Here is a 14988-nt window from a genome sequence, read left to right as displayed (position 1 = left end):
CTACAGGGGAGTCCAGGGTCTGAGGTGAAGATCTGCCACGTGTGCTGTGATCAGTCTCCAAACCTCTACCTGAAGTTAATTCCAAGGGGCTTCTATTGATTTCATATCCACTGTTTGCTGAACAGGCTGAAAGTTAGAGCAGGCCTGACTCAGGATCAAGTGTAGCAAAAGGTGCCCCTGCCACCACCGCTGCTGCCACTACCGCTGCTGTGGGAGGCTGTCCAGACCTCCTCGCTTATGGAACCTTCCAGGGCAGACTCTTGAGGGTGTCCAAGCAAGTGTGTACCTGGAAAATGATCTCAGCTCTGTTCCACAGCTTCTCTCCAGGTTCCTCGCTGACCAGCTGTCAGCTTCTAGCTGACACAATATGCCCAAAGACTCTGGGCTAGGGACATCGTCCACATACAGTCCTCATCCATTTGTGTACTGCCTTCACCCAGACATTCATTTATTCATTCAACAAGCACTCATTGAGCATCCTGGGGTGGGTGGGGGCACCAGTTTATTGCACACCCAGGTCAGGGTAATGTGAGCATGGCTCAACAGACCTGTGTGGGATGATAAGCAAAGAGGAAACTGGGGCTCAGTGGGCCTGTGGCCGTTAGCTGGGGGGAAGCTTGGAGCTTGGGCCTGTGGCCGTTAACTGTGGGGAAGCACGGAGCTCATGTCACAACCAAGCCATGGCACCAAGCCGGATGGACTCTGGAGGTTGAGTAAATGTGTGGCAGTCCCTTCCCACTGGCAGGTCCCCTATGACTGGGTCTAACATAGTCACTCTGCTGAGCCCCGAGGCCTGCTTTGCCCAAGGTTGAATCCCAAGGCTACAGAGTTGTCTTCCCATCCAACAGAACAAGGCCCATCTCTCCTCTGGACCCTGCAATACAACCGTCCTGTTGTTTGTGCTGGGTGACAGAGTTACTGCTGTGTCAGACTAGAAGCTGAAAGGGCCTCAGCCCGTCCATTCTCAGCCCATCCCCCACCCCATTCTCAGCCCATCCCCCACTCCACTATCAGCCCATCCCACTAGATCCACCTTCCTAACTCCCTCTCCCCCACCATCTTGTCATTTTTTAATAGCCTGACTCCTGAGGTGACTTCGGTCAGTCTCATCCTTTTCCTCCCTCATCCTGTCCCCAGAAGCTGGGTCATGGTGCTTCCCACCATGGCTCTGAAGAGGATCCACAAGAATGGAATGACCAAGGGGCTGGGGATTTAGCTCAGTGGTAGAGCGCTTGCCTAGGAAGCGCAAGGCCCTGGGTTCTGTCCCCAGCTCCGGGATGGGGGGGTGGGGGGGTGGGGGTGGGATGGAATGACCAGATCCCCGCCCCACAGTTTTCAGCAGGTCCTGTGGTGATAGCTTCAGCTGGAGAGCTAGAACTGTGGGGCCACGGCCCCGTCCCTGGGGTTATTTTCTTGAAAATTCATTTGCAGACAGATTATCACTGCAAACCACCTAAGGGTGCCTTTACAACAAGAACTTACCATCCAGGAGCTGGGCAGATGGCTTAATAGTTAAGAACACTTTCTGCTCTTCAGAGGACCTGGGTTTGGCTCCCAGAACCTGTATGACAGACAGCTTACAACCAACTGTACCTCCAGTTGCAGGACATCTGACACTTTCCAGCCTGAGGGCACCCGGCACACAGGATGTGCATATACATGCGTTCATGCATACACACATTCATGCATACGCATAAGATTAAATACATGGATAGTTGATGAAAGCATCTGTCATCCCCCTGGGCAGATGGCTCAGTTGATAGAAAGCTTGATTATTATGTATAAGCCCTGAGTTCAATCCTGGTACTGCATATATCAGCTTTTAAGCAGAAGCTGGGAGATCAGAGTTCCAGGTCATCTTCCACTACCTAGGGAATCGGAGGCCAATCTTGTCTAGAAATCTTGTATCAAAAAAAAAAAAAAGAGTTGGGGATTTAGCTCAGCGGTAGAGCGCTTGCCTAGCAAGCACAAGGCCATGGGTTCGGTCCCCAGCTCCGAAAAAAAAAAAAAAAAGAAAAAGAAAAACCAAAGCAAACCAAACCAAACAAAGAAAATTTAAAACCAGACATTGTGGCTTTCTCCCAACTTCTCTGAATTTAGAAGGCTGAGGCAGGAGCATTGCCAGGAATTGTCTGCATCTGGAGAGATGGCTCAGCACAAGGCCATGGGTTCGGTCCCCAGCTCCGAAAAAAAGAACCAAAAAAAAAAAAAAAAAAAAGAGTGTTTGCTACTCCTGTAGAGAACCCAGGTTCAGTTCTCAGCCCTCAAGACAGCTCATAACTGTGCTGAATTCCAGGATCCATTGCCCTCCTCTGGCCTTCACAGGTGCGGGGCACACACATGGTGCACCAAATCCATAAATGCAGACTAAATACTCATACAGATAAAATGGTATTTAGGGGTTGGGATTTAGCTCAGTGGTAGAGCGCTTGCCTAGCAAGCGCAAGGTCCTGGGTTCCCTAGCTCCGGAAAAAAAAGAAAAAAAAAAAAAAGAAAAGAAAAATCGCCACCCACATATTAACAGCAGCAGGTTTTGTCTTGATAATCTATGGCCACAGGGTCTCAATCACTATTGCTCGAAGTTTTTCAAAATATTGTGTATGTGCACGGTAGAGGAGTGCAGGCAGGTGTGTGACAGTCAGAGCCAGCTTTGGGGAGTTGGTTCTCTCCTTCACCTTCAAGGGGGCTGAAGATCAGGTCGGTCAGCTTTCAAGGCAAGTGCCTTTACCCACTGAGGTGCCCCTCTGTTCCAGAGGTACTTGTATCCAACTGATCTTTGTGGTGTGCCCAAGCCCCATGATCCCTTAGTGCCTGAAATTGTTCTGACCTACAAAGCAGGTAAGTGCCAAGGAGGAGCTGGGGAAAGGACTGAGGATAGGAAAAAGCTACAACTCTGTAAAGAAGTGCTTCTACCCCTCAGGAGCACCACCCAGAACACCACCTCCACCCCCAGGGGCACCACTGAGAACACCTCCTCCACCCCCAGAAGCACCACTGGGAACACCACCTCCACCCCTCAGGAGCACCACCCGAAACACTACCTCCACCCCTCAGGGGCACCACCGGGAACACCACCTCCACCCCTCAGGGGCACCACCGGGAACACCACGTTCAGGGCCTCTGAGAGCTCGGAGGACTAGGGCCTTCCAGCTCCTCCACTGCCCTCACCCTGTGTCAGCCCCCAAAGGCTTCTACAATGCAGATCCCAGGTCAGGACCTTGTGTATTTCAAAGACCTTAGCTTCCGGGCACTGCAGAGACCTGAGCAAAGTTTTCCTGCCACTCCTCTGTTGATTCTGATCTAAACCTCAAAGCCACAATTCTGGAGCAATTAAGTGTTGGTGTGCCACGACCCCCTGCTGCTCTTGCCCAATAATCTGTTGGCTCAGTAGCAGGAGTGGTACTGGGGTTTCTGGCCTCACTTCCCCCATCAGAACCTGAAGGCTTTTGTTGAACCCAACAGGAAGTCTTGGAAAGAGAGGTCACAGTGAACCCCACGGATAGCTTGTGAGGAGGTGGGTGACAAGGTAGGGAGTGCAGGTCTGGCTGGAATCCTGACTGCAGTGCTGAAGCTTTAGCCATCTTCTGGGCCGGAGAGATGGCTCAGAAGTTAAGAGAACTGACTGCTCTTCCAATAGTACATGGGTTCAATTCCCAGCACCCACAGGGTAGTTCACAATCATCTGTAACTTCACACCCAGGGCATTCAATGCCCTCACACAGACATATAAGCAGGATAAACAATAGTCTACATGAAGTAAAAAGTAAATAATAAAAAAAAGAGTTGATTTCTCAATCCTCAATTTTGTTATCTATACCCAACAACTGACACGTCCTGCCTGTTGCTCTCGGTACCATTGAGCCCAGAAAGGCCTAGTCCCACTAAGCTCTCACATCAATCTCGTGTAAAGACAGTGTCAGTGAGGATTCTTCTGAGAAATGGGAAGTGGTAGGATGGAGGGAAAGGGAAAAATTGACTCGAGTGACGTCAGAGACTGACAAACAGAATGTGGGTGGACAAAACGTGGGTGGCCTGGATGCTCTGGCCAGACTTCTGCCTCTCAGCTTCCAATGCAAGACTTATTCCAAGAAATTCTGTTGCTCCAGAAGCCTTCAGGTCACGGATGGAGGCCCAACCTCCTTATCCAGAAGGATCTCCTTCATTTAAAACCAGCTGTGCATTGAGGAAGTGGTAGCACATACCTTTAATCCCAGCGCTCAGGAGCCAGAGGCAGGCAGATCTCAAGGCCCGCCTGGTCTGCAGAGCAAGTTCCAGGACAAACAAGGCTACGTAGAGAAACCCTGTCTAAAAAGCAAAGCAAAGCAAACAAAATGAGCTGGTGGCAGGTGTTAGTGACAGCAATGTATAGACTAGCGTTTAAACAGTGGGCCCAACGGCAGAGCTGAAGTGACATGGGATATCCGACCATTACAGAACTCACTCACTCTTTGTGAGGGAGGAAATTGCATCTCAGGGCCTCTATTGACTGCCTGAGGCTGGAGGAGGGAATGTAGAATGTAGACAGTGGACAGGTGCTTATAAGGATTGGGCTTCAAGCACACTTCTGCCTGGCTTTCTTTTTTTTTTTTAACAATATCTTTTTTTTTTTTTATTATATATGAGTACACTGTAGCTGCCTTCAGACACACCAGAAGAGGGCATCAGATATCGTTACAGATGGTTGTGAGCCACCATGTGGTTGCTGGGATTTGAACTCAGGACCTCTGGAAGAGCAGTCGGTGCTCTTAACCACTGAGCCATCTCTCCAGCCCCTGCCTGGCTTTCTTTTTTTTTTTTTTTTTTTTTGGTTCTTTTTTTCGGAGCTGGGGACCGAACCCAGGGCCTTGCGCTTCCTAGGTAAGCGCTCTACCACTGAGCTAAATCCCCAGCCCCCCTGCCTGGCTTTCTTATGGTAGTGACTGTCAGCCTGCTGCTGTTAGAACATCTGGAGATGTTGTTGGACGTAGGCAGAGAGGCAGAAAGAGAAGGATCCTGTTTTCTATTGTTGGAGGAAAGTTTTGTGGTGTGGAGCAAACGAGCCCATCTCCTTCCAGAAACTCTCAAGATGGGGAAGAAACCCAGAACCCCTCACCATACAGAGACGATGGGGAAGGCGTGGTGCCTCCAAGTGTGTGGGGTCTGGAAGGAGTCCTGCCACCTGAGGTCCTGGCTGGCTATGGAGTGATCCTGGGACTCCAACCTGAGCAGAACCACCAGAGTTCAGAACCACCTCCCCTGAGAGCTGGAACCCTCAGTGCAGCCAGCCACAGCCTGGTTCCTTGCAGCTTCTCTCTTGGTTGGGAAAACTGGTCTTAAAGTCGGAGGCTAAGAGTTAGCCATACTCCCTTCTTGCTGGCTGTATATAAATTATGTCCCACTTAGGGACTAACTGAGGCGTTGTCCTGGACGGTTTCTTCAAGGGGAACCTGAAGTTGGCCATAGTTACAGCATCTGGCCAGACACTTCAATCTATTTGCTAACTGCAGTTTTAGCAACTGTCCCCCAACTGTCCTCCCTGACCGTACACACCAGGATCCACTTCCCTTCTGAGCTCCTAACCTCTCCCTCCCCACCTCCCTCCCTCCCTTTCTCTGAGACAGGGTCTCAGGTGGCCCCGGCTGGTCTGGAGCTCACTCAGTAGCTTAAGCTGGCCTGAGCTCACAGTCATCTGTTTGCTTCCTGAAGGCTGGGATTAAAGCTGTGTGACACACTACACCACAGCCTTTGCTGCTTCTCTTTGCTCCAGGGTCCCTCTCTCTTCGCAGAGAGAATATGGGGTAGCCCTTTAAATGCCTGCAGCATCATAGACCCAAGACCCCAGTTGTGAGTGATAGTGCCATTGCTTAGGACAAACAGGGAAATTAAGGGGAAGGGGATGGAAGTGCTAGCCCCAGAATCTGGTCAAAGTCTTTCAATTCTAGAACAGGGCTGGTGAGATGGCTCAGCAGGTAAAGGGGCTTGCGGCCAAGCCTGATGATCTGAGTTCAGTCTCTAGAATCCACAAGGTAGAGGAGGGAACCAATTTCTGAAAGTTGTCCTCTCGCAGCCTCCGCATGCGTGCCTTGATACTTGTGTGTCTCCTCCTAAAACACATGTTTTAAAAGAAAAAAGAAGGGGTTGGGGATTTAGCTCAGTAGTAGAGCGCTTGCCTAGGAAGCGCAAGGCCCTGGGTTTGGTCCCCAGCTCCGAAAAAAAGAACCAAAAAAAAAAAAAAAAAAAAAAAGGAAAGAAAAAAGAAAACCTTAAGAATTTCAATACAACTGACGGCATTCGCTATGAAAGTTGCCTACACAGGGACAAGACTCCTTTCAGACAGGATATTTTAAATAAAAGTGCTGATCTAGCAATGAGTCATGCAAGGCCTAGGTGGGTTTCCCAGCTGCAAACCTATTTTTTAGAAATCTCACAAGAAATTCCTATTTATAGTAAAAGATAGGTCTTGACACCTTGTGACTCTCTGCTTTTATCTTATCAGATTGTAATCCTGTCCTAGGCAACTCTAGCTCCACCCTACCCTTTATTGACCAAGGAGGACGACCTTTGAACTCAGAGCTCCGCAGAGAAATGTAGATCTTAGTGAGTTTGGGAACAGCCTGGTCTACACAGTGAATTCTAGGGCAGCCATGGCTACACAATGAAACCCTGTCTCAAAAAAAAAAAAACAAAGCCATGTGGGGTGACTCACACCTTTAATCTCTGCCCTGGGGAGGCAGAGGCAGGTGGTCTCTGAGTTCAAGGCCAACTTGATCTACACAGAGAGTTCCAGTATAGCCAGGGCTATACAAGGAAACCATCCTGAAAAAACAAAAAATAAAAAATAAAAAGACAAAGAAAAAAGTTTTTTAACAACCATTTGGGAGGGACTTTTATGAACCAAGCCGGCTTCTATTAAGATGCTTGGAAACCACTCCCAAGAGAGCCACATCCATGCTTGGGTGTGGCTTGTTCTCCTCCGGACCTCCCTGCCACCCCCACCCCAGCACTTTTTTTCTACCAATTTTCTATTTAAAGCTATGTTAAAACAACAACAACAACAAAAAATTAAACTTTCTCCCTAATCTAACTCAGCTTCACCCTGGCTCATCCTGAAATTGTTTACCTTATCCAAATCAAGGGTCTCCCCACCCACCCCAGGCTTTTGGGGACTAGAGATCTCTGGAAGAATTCTCAGGCTGTTGCAGGCCATGGCTGACGAACAGTGGAAATCTGGCTGTAGCTGGTTGGGACTGTTCCAACCTCTCATCTTTTCTGGTGTCCTTCATGTTCCTCTTCCACAGGGAGTTTCCTGGGCCTTCGCTAAATCCTTAACAAGCCCTGAGTGTCCTGGACTTGCTTTGTAGACCACGATGGCTTTGAACTCACAGAAGTCTGCCTGCCTCTGCCTCCCACATGCTGAGATCAAAGGCCTGAGTCTTAAAATAAGCTTTAGGTTTGGGATTATGCTTGTAGTAGGTTGCCTCTCCTTGACAGCAGGTCTTAGCTGTGACCAGAATCCACCTCCTCCCTCCTTTCCCCCAGCCCCCTGGCATACACCAGGTCTTTCCCAGTACTCTGTCTCCCCAGTAGCTTAGGAGGCCATTGGCCAAAGTGCCTGGGCATGGAAGAAAAGATGGCTACAGGATAGAGGCTGGGGACTTGCCCATTGGTGACTATGCCTCACTACAGTCTCGAGAGCACCGACAGCACGGAACTGTTAACATTGTCAGGAATCATGACAGGAAACAGCATCACAACAGAAGCCTACAAAGGGTTGGAGAAATGGCTCAGAGGGTAAAGACACTTACTGCCAAGCCAGAGGACAAATTACATACACACTCTCTGTCTCTGTCTCTGTCTCTGTCTCTCTCTCACACACACACACATTCATACACACTCTCTCACACACACACACACCCTTTTACACACACTCTTACACACATACACACATTCATACACACACTCTCTCTTATATACACTCTATCTTACACACACACACTCTCATACACACATACACTCCCTTATACACACATACTCTTTTTTTTTTTTTTTTGGTTCTTTTTTTCGGAGCTGGGGACCCAACCCAGAGCCTTGCGCTTCCTAGGTAAGCGCTCTACCACTGAGCTAAATCCCCAGCCCCATACACACATACTCTTACACACACACACTCCCACGCATACATACTCACACACATTCTTACACACACACACCCTCTCACACACACAATCACACTCTTACCCACTCTCTCACACTCTCACACTCACACACATACAAACACTCTTATACACACACATACTCTTACACACACATTCTTTCACACACACATACACACTCTCACACACATACACACTCTTATTCTCTTTCTCTCTCTCACACACACATACACACACTCTTATACACACACACACTCTTACACACACATACACACTCTTATACACACACACTCTTACACACACATTCTTTCATACACACACTCACACACATACACATACTCATATTGTATTCACACACACACACACACACACACACACACACACACACACACACACACGTGCGTGCGCCATAGCAACACCTTGTCTCATAAAAGCAAGCCATGGTGGTGTTGTCTTTTTTTTTTTTTTTCCCCCTTTTTTTTTTTTTTTTTTTTTGGAGCTGGGGACCGAACCCAGGGCCTTGCGCTTCCTAGGCAAGGGCTCTACCACTGAGCTAAATCCCCAACCCCGGTGGTGTTGTCTTTAATCCGGGCACTTGGCAAGCTGCTGAGTTCTGAGGATGAGGATGATTGAGAAAAGGAGAACATGTTAACAGATTTGACAGTTTCCTTGGCTAACTGGCTGTCACCTACACATCATGAGCCCAGTGGAACTCACATCGTCATGAAGTCCTCTATTTTGACCCAAGTTTGTTTTCGGTAGGGCATCTGAAGTGGAAAATTGAGGGGTCTATGGAAAGTCAGTTGCATGGTGTTTTGCTCGGGCAAACGCATGAAGGAACGTTTCGTTAAAGTGGACACACTGCAAACGGCTAAGGCAGACTCCTGAAGGAACGTTTCACTGAAGCTGACACAGCGGAGAGGATGTTCTGCTAAAGCGTGCACGTGCAAGGACACGTGATGACAGATTCTTTGCTAACCACTTGAGAAGAGACAAAAGGCAGTCGGCTCTCGCCTTTTATTTTTATTTTTATTAGCCCTGGCACTGAGTTTAGTGCTCCCCTCATGTTAGCCCTGTTCAGCACCCCGCCTTGGTGTTAGCCCCTCCCCTCCCTGTGAGCCCCAGCACCGCCTGAGTTAAACAGCTAGCACTGTCCCTGGTGCAGCTATCTCCTGTCTTTGAAAGAGGCAGAAAATTAATGTCCTTGAAGTGATGAGGCCCCCACTCTTAGCTATGGGAAAGACACAAGCAAACATTCCCAGGCAGCCGTGGCTGGCTTGTAAGAATGCACTGGTCACTGATAACAAAATGAGTCATTTCTTCCCAGGTCAAGGAGGTCCCTTTCCAGATGTATGGTCCCTCCTTGCTGTCTGAACAGACGTTATCAGTTTGAAGGACAGCATTCCTTTACCCTTACCCAATCATGCAATGCCAAGGCTCGAAAGTCTCAGCTTGTGTGTATCCCATTTATAAACCCCGAGCCCCCAGACCTGCTTCTGCTGAGGCAAGACATTTGCTGAGTCAACAGTGGTGATGTGACCTAACAGAGACAGCCAGGCCTCAGCCTCATCTTGAGTCAACAAGAGGGACTCAGAGGGACACCAGAAGGTCTTAGCTGTGCTTCTCTCAGGGAAGCAAAGATCAGCGAAGATTCAAGACTTATAAACATTACACAGCTAGCTCTGTCTCCGTCACTGTCCATCGAGTCCTATTTATACCTTCCAGACATCACATCCCCTGCCTGCCTTGCCTCAGCACAGGTCTTGCCTCAGCGCAGGTCTTGCCTCAGCACTTGTCTTGCCTCAGCGTGTGCATCCAGTCAGCCCGAGTCCACAGAAGCGGCCGCCAGAAGTTTTTTGATGCGGCTCTCTCTATGGAGCCCTGACAAAGGCAGCTAGAGTACGCAATGTAAGGTGGACCAGTACATGTGTGCTGTTAGCAAAGAATCTTTCATCACGTGTCCTTTTGTGTGTTTGCTTTAGCAGAACTCTGTGTCTGCTCTGCGTTTGTTCACAGAACCTCTCCTGGGTCTGCTTCAGCAAAACATCCCTTCTGAGTCTGCCTTAGCCTTTCACACTTGTCCACTCGAATAAAATGTTCCTTCACGTGATTGCCCCAGCAAAATACCATCCAATTGACTTTCCACAGAGCCCTCAAGCTTCCAATGCAGGCATCGGTTCTGTAAATTCCATTTTTATTCATTTACCATGAGTTTGAATGCACGTGTGTGGAGGTCAGAAGACAACTTGCAGGAGCTGACTCTCTCCTTCTACTGCGTGAAAATCCTGGGGATTGAACTCAAGTTGTCGGGCTCTGCAGCAAGCCCCTTAATCTGCTGAGCCATTTAGTTAGCCTGGCGTTCCTTTTTAAGCAAAACGAACCCACCAACCAACCAACCAACCAACCAACCAAACACATGTTATGTAGGCTCTCTAAATAAACTAAAACCAAAACCAAAACCAAACACAAACCAAAACAAAACATAACCTGAATCAAGTAGATATCTAGGTGTGTGGCTGGAGGGTTAGATTCTGGGAACCTCTGGAGTCCTCTGGGCATCTTTTCTCTAGGACCGTATTGGAGGTGGGCTGTCCCATGAGGACCCCAATCCAGATCTGCCTCTGGAAGAATTAACAGCCTTGTCTTTTTATGGGGTATCCACCAGAGAAGACTGCTTGGACATGAGTTTAAGCCAATAGAAAGTGTTATTAGCTGGCCAGGACTACGCCAGGTATTTGGGATCCCGGTGTATAGCTCCGAGTCTTTCTTGATGTGAGCCTTGAATGACATGCTCCAGTTAACAAGAACAGTAAGCAGAACTGTAGAAGCAAAAAAGCAAGATTAGTACGTTTTGAGACTTTCCCATAACTACGGACTTTGATGGATTAGACCTTTGGTTTTGTTTTAGCAGGTGGTGCTGTCTGTGAGCTCAGCTTTATGGCCTGAATGATACCTCCACCATGGGGTCTGTTGTGCTAAGGTCTGGGGACTCGTTCCAGCTGGAACCCTGAATCCTACCCTCTGCTTCATGAACAGAAGTCAGGGCTCACATACACTATGCCTGTGCCCCAGGTCAGCCTGAGGCCATTCCAAAGGTGCCTTGGCCTCTAACCTACCTCACATAGCGGCTCCTGAGCTCTGACACTGTGGACCTGCAGTTCATGTCTCTGGCTCTCTGGGGCAGAGCTGGGCTGTCAGGCTGCCCTCACCAACCACTGCACATGTGGGTTCAGGAGAAGTGGCACAAAATGTCCTTCTGTTTCAAGGCTACAAAGTGAGCAGAAATAGCCTGGGCTGGACAGCTTTGCTTTTCTTTTTACTTCGGTTTTGCATTGCTGGGACTTGAACGTGGGACACTGAGCATGCTAGGCAGCCCTGTCCCGTGTCTACCAGGGTCTCCTTGAGGGGAAACTGAGGCCAGAAGAGTGGTAATTGGTAAGATTGGCTAGTAAGCTTGTCATGTAGAGGGACTGCTGAAAACAGTTTGTGGGGCCCAGAGTAGGGAGGGTGGGGGGACTCTTGGGGCAAAGCTTGACATTTTCTTTCTGCCCTGACTGCTGGCCCAGTTCGATATGCAGCAGCCCCTGACCATGACAGTGACGCAGGCTGGCTGAGAGGTAGAAATGTCTCAGCGTCATTTCCAGAATGAGGGCTGACCTTGCTTGAACTCCAGCGGTTTGGGCACCCGTGCTCAGGGTCAGAGCAAAGGATAAGAGGAGTTTATACTGCAGTTCAGGAGGGGTTGTGGGAGGAGGAGGCGGGAGTGCAGGGCAGGGAGGGATCCTTGGAGAAGGGAAGGCATGGATGAAGAGGGGAGGGCATAGACCAGAAGCAGCATCAAGGGAGAAGATGGCTGCTGGATTAGCCCAGAGACCACCTGGGTACAAAGCCAAGGCAAGGAAGCCCAGGGCAGCTGAGGCCACTCCCACTTCACAAAGGTGCTGAGGACGTGGGGCCTCTACTTAAAAAGCTGGAGTGTAGCAGCACTAGGATTATAATTCCTAGACTTAGCTTTGTCCTTCGAGGTCTTAAACAAGAACCATTGGTATGGCATAGCCTAACACGAGGTCCTAAGAGACCCAACACTCACAGCACCAGAAGGGTGGTCTGTTTAAAATACAGATTCCTCGCTTAAAAAAAAAAATCGAGAGACATATGTTCTGAGGAGGACTTTGGTAGTAGTTCTTTGGGTTCTGGCACTGCAGCTCACTTAAGGCCTCTCTGGTTTAACCTCTTGCCCCAGCTCCTGGCTGTTGTATACATGTGGCCAAGCTGTTCAGTTCAGGCTGACTCACATGCCATGCTCCCCTCCCACAGGCCTGGGACTCTCCACTCCTGATTTTACCCAGCAGTTTCCCTGTACCATGTAGGCCCATCCTTCCAGCCAGCGCCTGCTTCTCTTCAGGGAGCCTTCCTGGTGGCTGGAACCTCCTTCCGGTTGATGTAATAGAGCCTCTATCTGGGATTGTTTATAACAACATCCTACTTTACTTTCCCCGTGGGTGGGCCTCCAACCCCCCCTACTACCCTCCCACCCCCCCAACTCCCCACCCCTGTCACCTTAAACCGGAAACTTCCAGAGAGCTAGATACCCAGTTTAAGCAATTAGCCTCAGCAGTCACGACTTCACCCTGACACTCCCACTGATGACAAGCGGGGCTGGGAGAACTTTGCCAATGAGGAGAACCAAGCCTTGGCTGTGAAGGCCAAAGCCAGTTGAGATTCGGAGCTGAATTTAGAACTCACGTCTGTTCCAGCAATTGAGTTTGGTCTTCATCTGCTCTGCTGCTCCCAAAGACAGCCAGGCAAGGCAGCAGGCATCACGGTCCCAAGGCCCAGACAAGGAAACGTGAGGCCCAGAGCAAACGTAATCACTCAGCATCAGATCTGACTTCTAGCTTCAAGTGCTGGCGTTCTCTCTCTTCCCTCTGACTGATAGGTGCTACTCTTTAGCAAGACGGTAGGCAGAGTCCTTATCTTGGCGTGCCCAAGGTGCCACTTCGGACTCAAGGGCTTCCTCCAAACAAAGTCCCAGACTCGCCACACCAGTCTTACAGCTAAGCGGGGGATTCGAAGGGAAATCAGGAAGTACTCGGGCACACCCCCATCTTTATCTTTCTGGACTCTGTCCTTCTTATTCATGTCCAGCTGGAAAGATGCTACCAGAATGGTTCTTTCTCCAGTTGCAGGCCGGCAGCTCTTGGCCTGGCACAGATCCAGCCTAACCCAGTCTGGGGCAAGTTGAGGAGGGTGTGGAGTGAGGAGGTCAGGTTGGCGTGCCTGAGAGACTGCCAAGCCTTACCCCTCAGGTGAGGTCTCAGGAGCTTCAAAGGAGCCAGGACTCAGCTCTGCACTCCAGGTGATGAACCAGTCTGCCTCCTCCACCTTAGGCTTCAAAGCCACCTTAGAGTAAAGACAAACTAGGCTCATTCCTGTTCATGATTAAACCTCTGTTTCTCAAGGACTGAGCGAGGCCCCACCTGTAACCTTAACTACAGATGGTTCTGTACTGACTGTTCCAGGAAATGCAACCAGATCTTTGTTTTAAAAAGCTATAACCACCTTGCAACCCTACCTTTATTTCAAAAGGTTGTTGTGTCTATCTGTTGTCATGACTACCTTATGACCACCTTGTAATCATGTCTTTCTTTCAGGAGATCCTTATGACTAACTTGTTATGATTATGTCCTGCTCCTCTAATCCTGCCGATTTTGCCCACCAAATTCCCCATTTGGACACACCCTACAACTGAGCTATAAACACCTCGTCTTCCTTCTGTCCAGTACTGACCTCTCAGTCAGCGCCTTAGGGGAAGGCAGCCTATGTATCCAAGTAACAAAAGCTTGCTTTAATTGCTCGCCTGCTTTAATAAATTTGGCCATGATGATTTGGGTCAGTGGTCTTTCTCCTCTCATCTTTTGGATTAACACAGAGAGCTAGACCTCTCAGTTGGTGTGCATTACAACCAGCAAGGACTTTGGACTATGCTCCGTATAAAAACAAAACACAAACAAGGGCTAATTAAGTGTTGTGGCCCGGGTTATGATTCCCAGTGTTTGAAACAGAAGCGGGAATCTGGCAAAGTTGGAAGCCATCCTGGTCCACAAAGTGAGACCCTGATTCAACAAAATGACACAAAAACGGGGTCAGGGACGCAGTTCAATAAGGGTAGTCTTTGCCAAGCATGCAGAAGACCCTAGATTCCATCCTCAGTGCTGCATCCTGTAGGCATGGCGGCTCCTACCTGCAATCCCAGCACTGGGGAGGTAGAGACAGGATGCCTCCAAGGTTGGCTACATAGCAACTTTGAGGACAGTATGGTGTGACTACATGAGACCTTGTCTCAAATTAAAAAACAAGATAATTTAGCTGTTCAATCCTGTGTCAGGCCCTGTGCTGTCATGACACCCTCACCATCTGGGTGACTAGAACTGTGGAGCTATGAGCTCCATCTAGTCAGTTCCTCTGTTCCCTGCTCTCTCTTTTCTTCAATTCGGATCAGAACGTATCACCCTTCTGCGGCTGCTTCTTCAATCCCGTGTCTGCAGCCCCTTAGCATCTCTTCACCAGGACCATTCTATTCTTGGGCCATTCATCAAGTAAAGAATCCCTGTCATCGATGCAAACAAAACCAAGCAAGCCCCTCGTTGATCTGATCTTAAGACCCTGGCGTGAAACCCCTTCCTGTGCGCCCAATAAACCTTTTTACCAGGGTGGGTTTGGTTTACGACCTACGCCGGGGGCCCAGGAGTCTGACGCACAGGGCTGTTCGTGGAAGGTGAAAGAGGGACGAAGGGTAGAGATCCAAAAAGGGACTTGCCCGTCCACTGCCCTGCTCTCCTGGCTCAGGCAGCGTAGG

The 14988-nt window shown here is 49.3% G+C and overlaps 1 protein-coding gene across 2 annotated transcripts in view; it reads right to left on the bottom strand.

Moving 5' to 3' along the window:
• Rpl29 (ribosomal protein L29) overlaps positions 1 to 14988 on the bottom strand; it is an 893235-nt gene that overhangs the window by 165942 nt on the left and 712305 nt on the right. The gene's annotated exons all lie outside the window — the stretch shown is intronic.

Source organism: Rattus norvegicus, chromosome 8, assembly GCF_036323735.1.
Source record: "Rattus norvegicus strain BN/NHsdMcwi chromosome 8, GRCr8, whole genome shotgun sequence".
NCBI lineage: Eukaryota > Metazoa > Chordata > Mammalia > Rodentia > Muridae > Rattus > Rattus norvegicus.
Note: the sequence above shows the minus strand (reverse complement) of the source record. Positions and strands in the feature narration are given on the sequence as shown.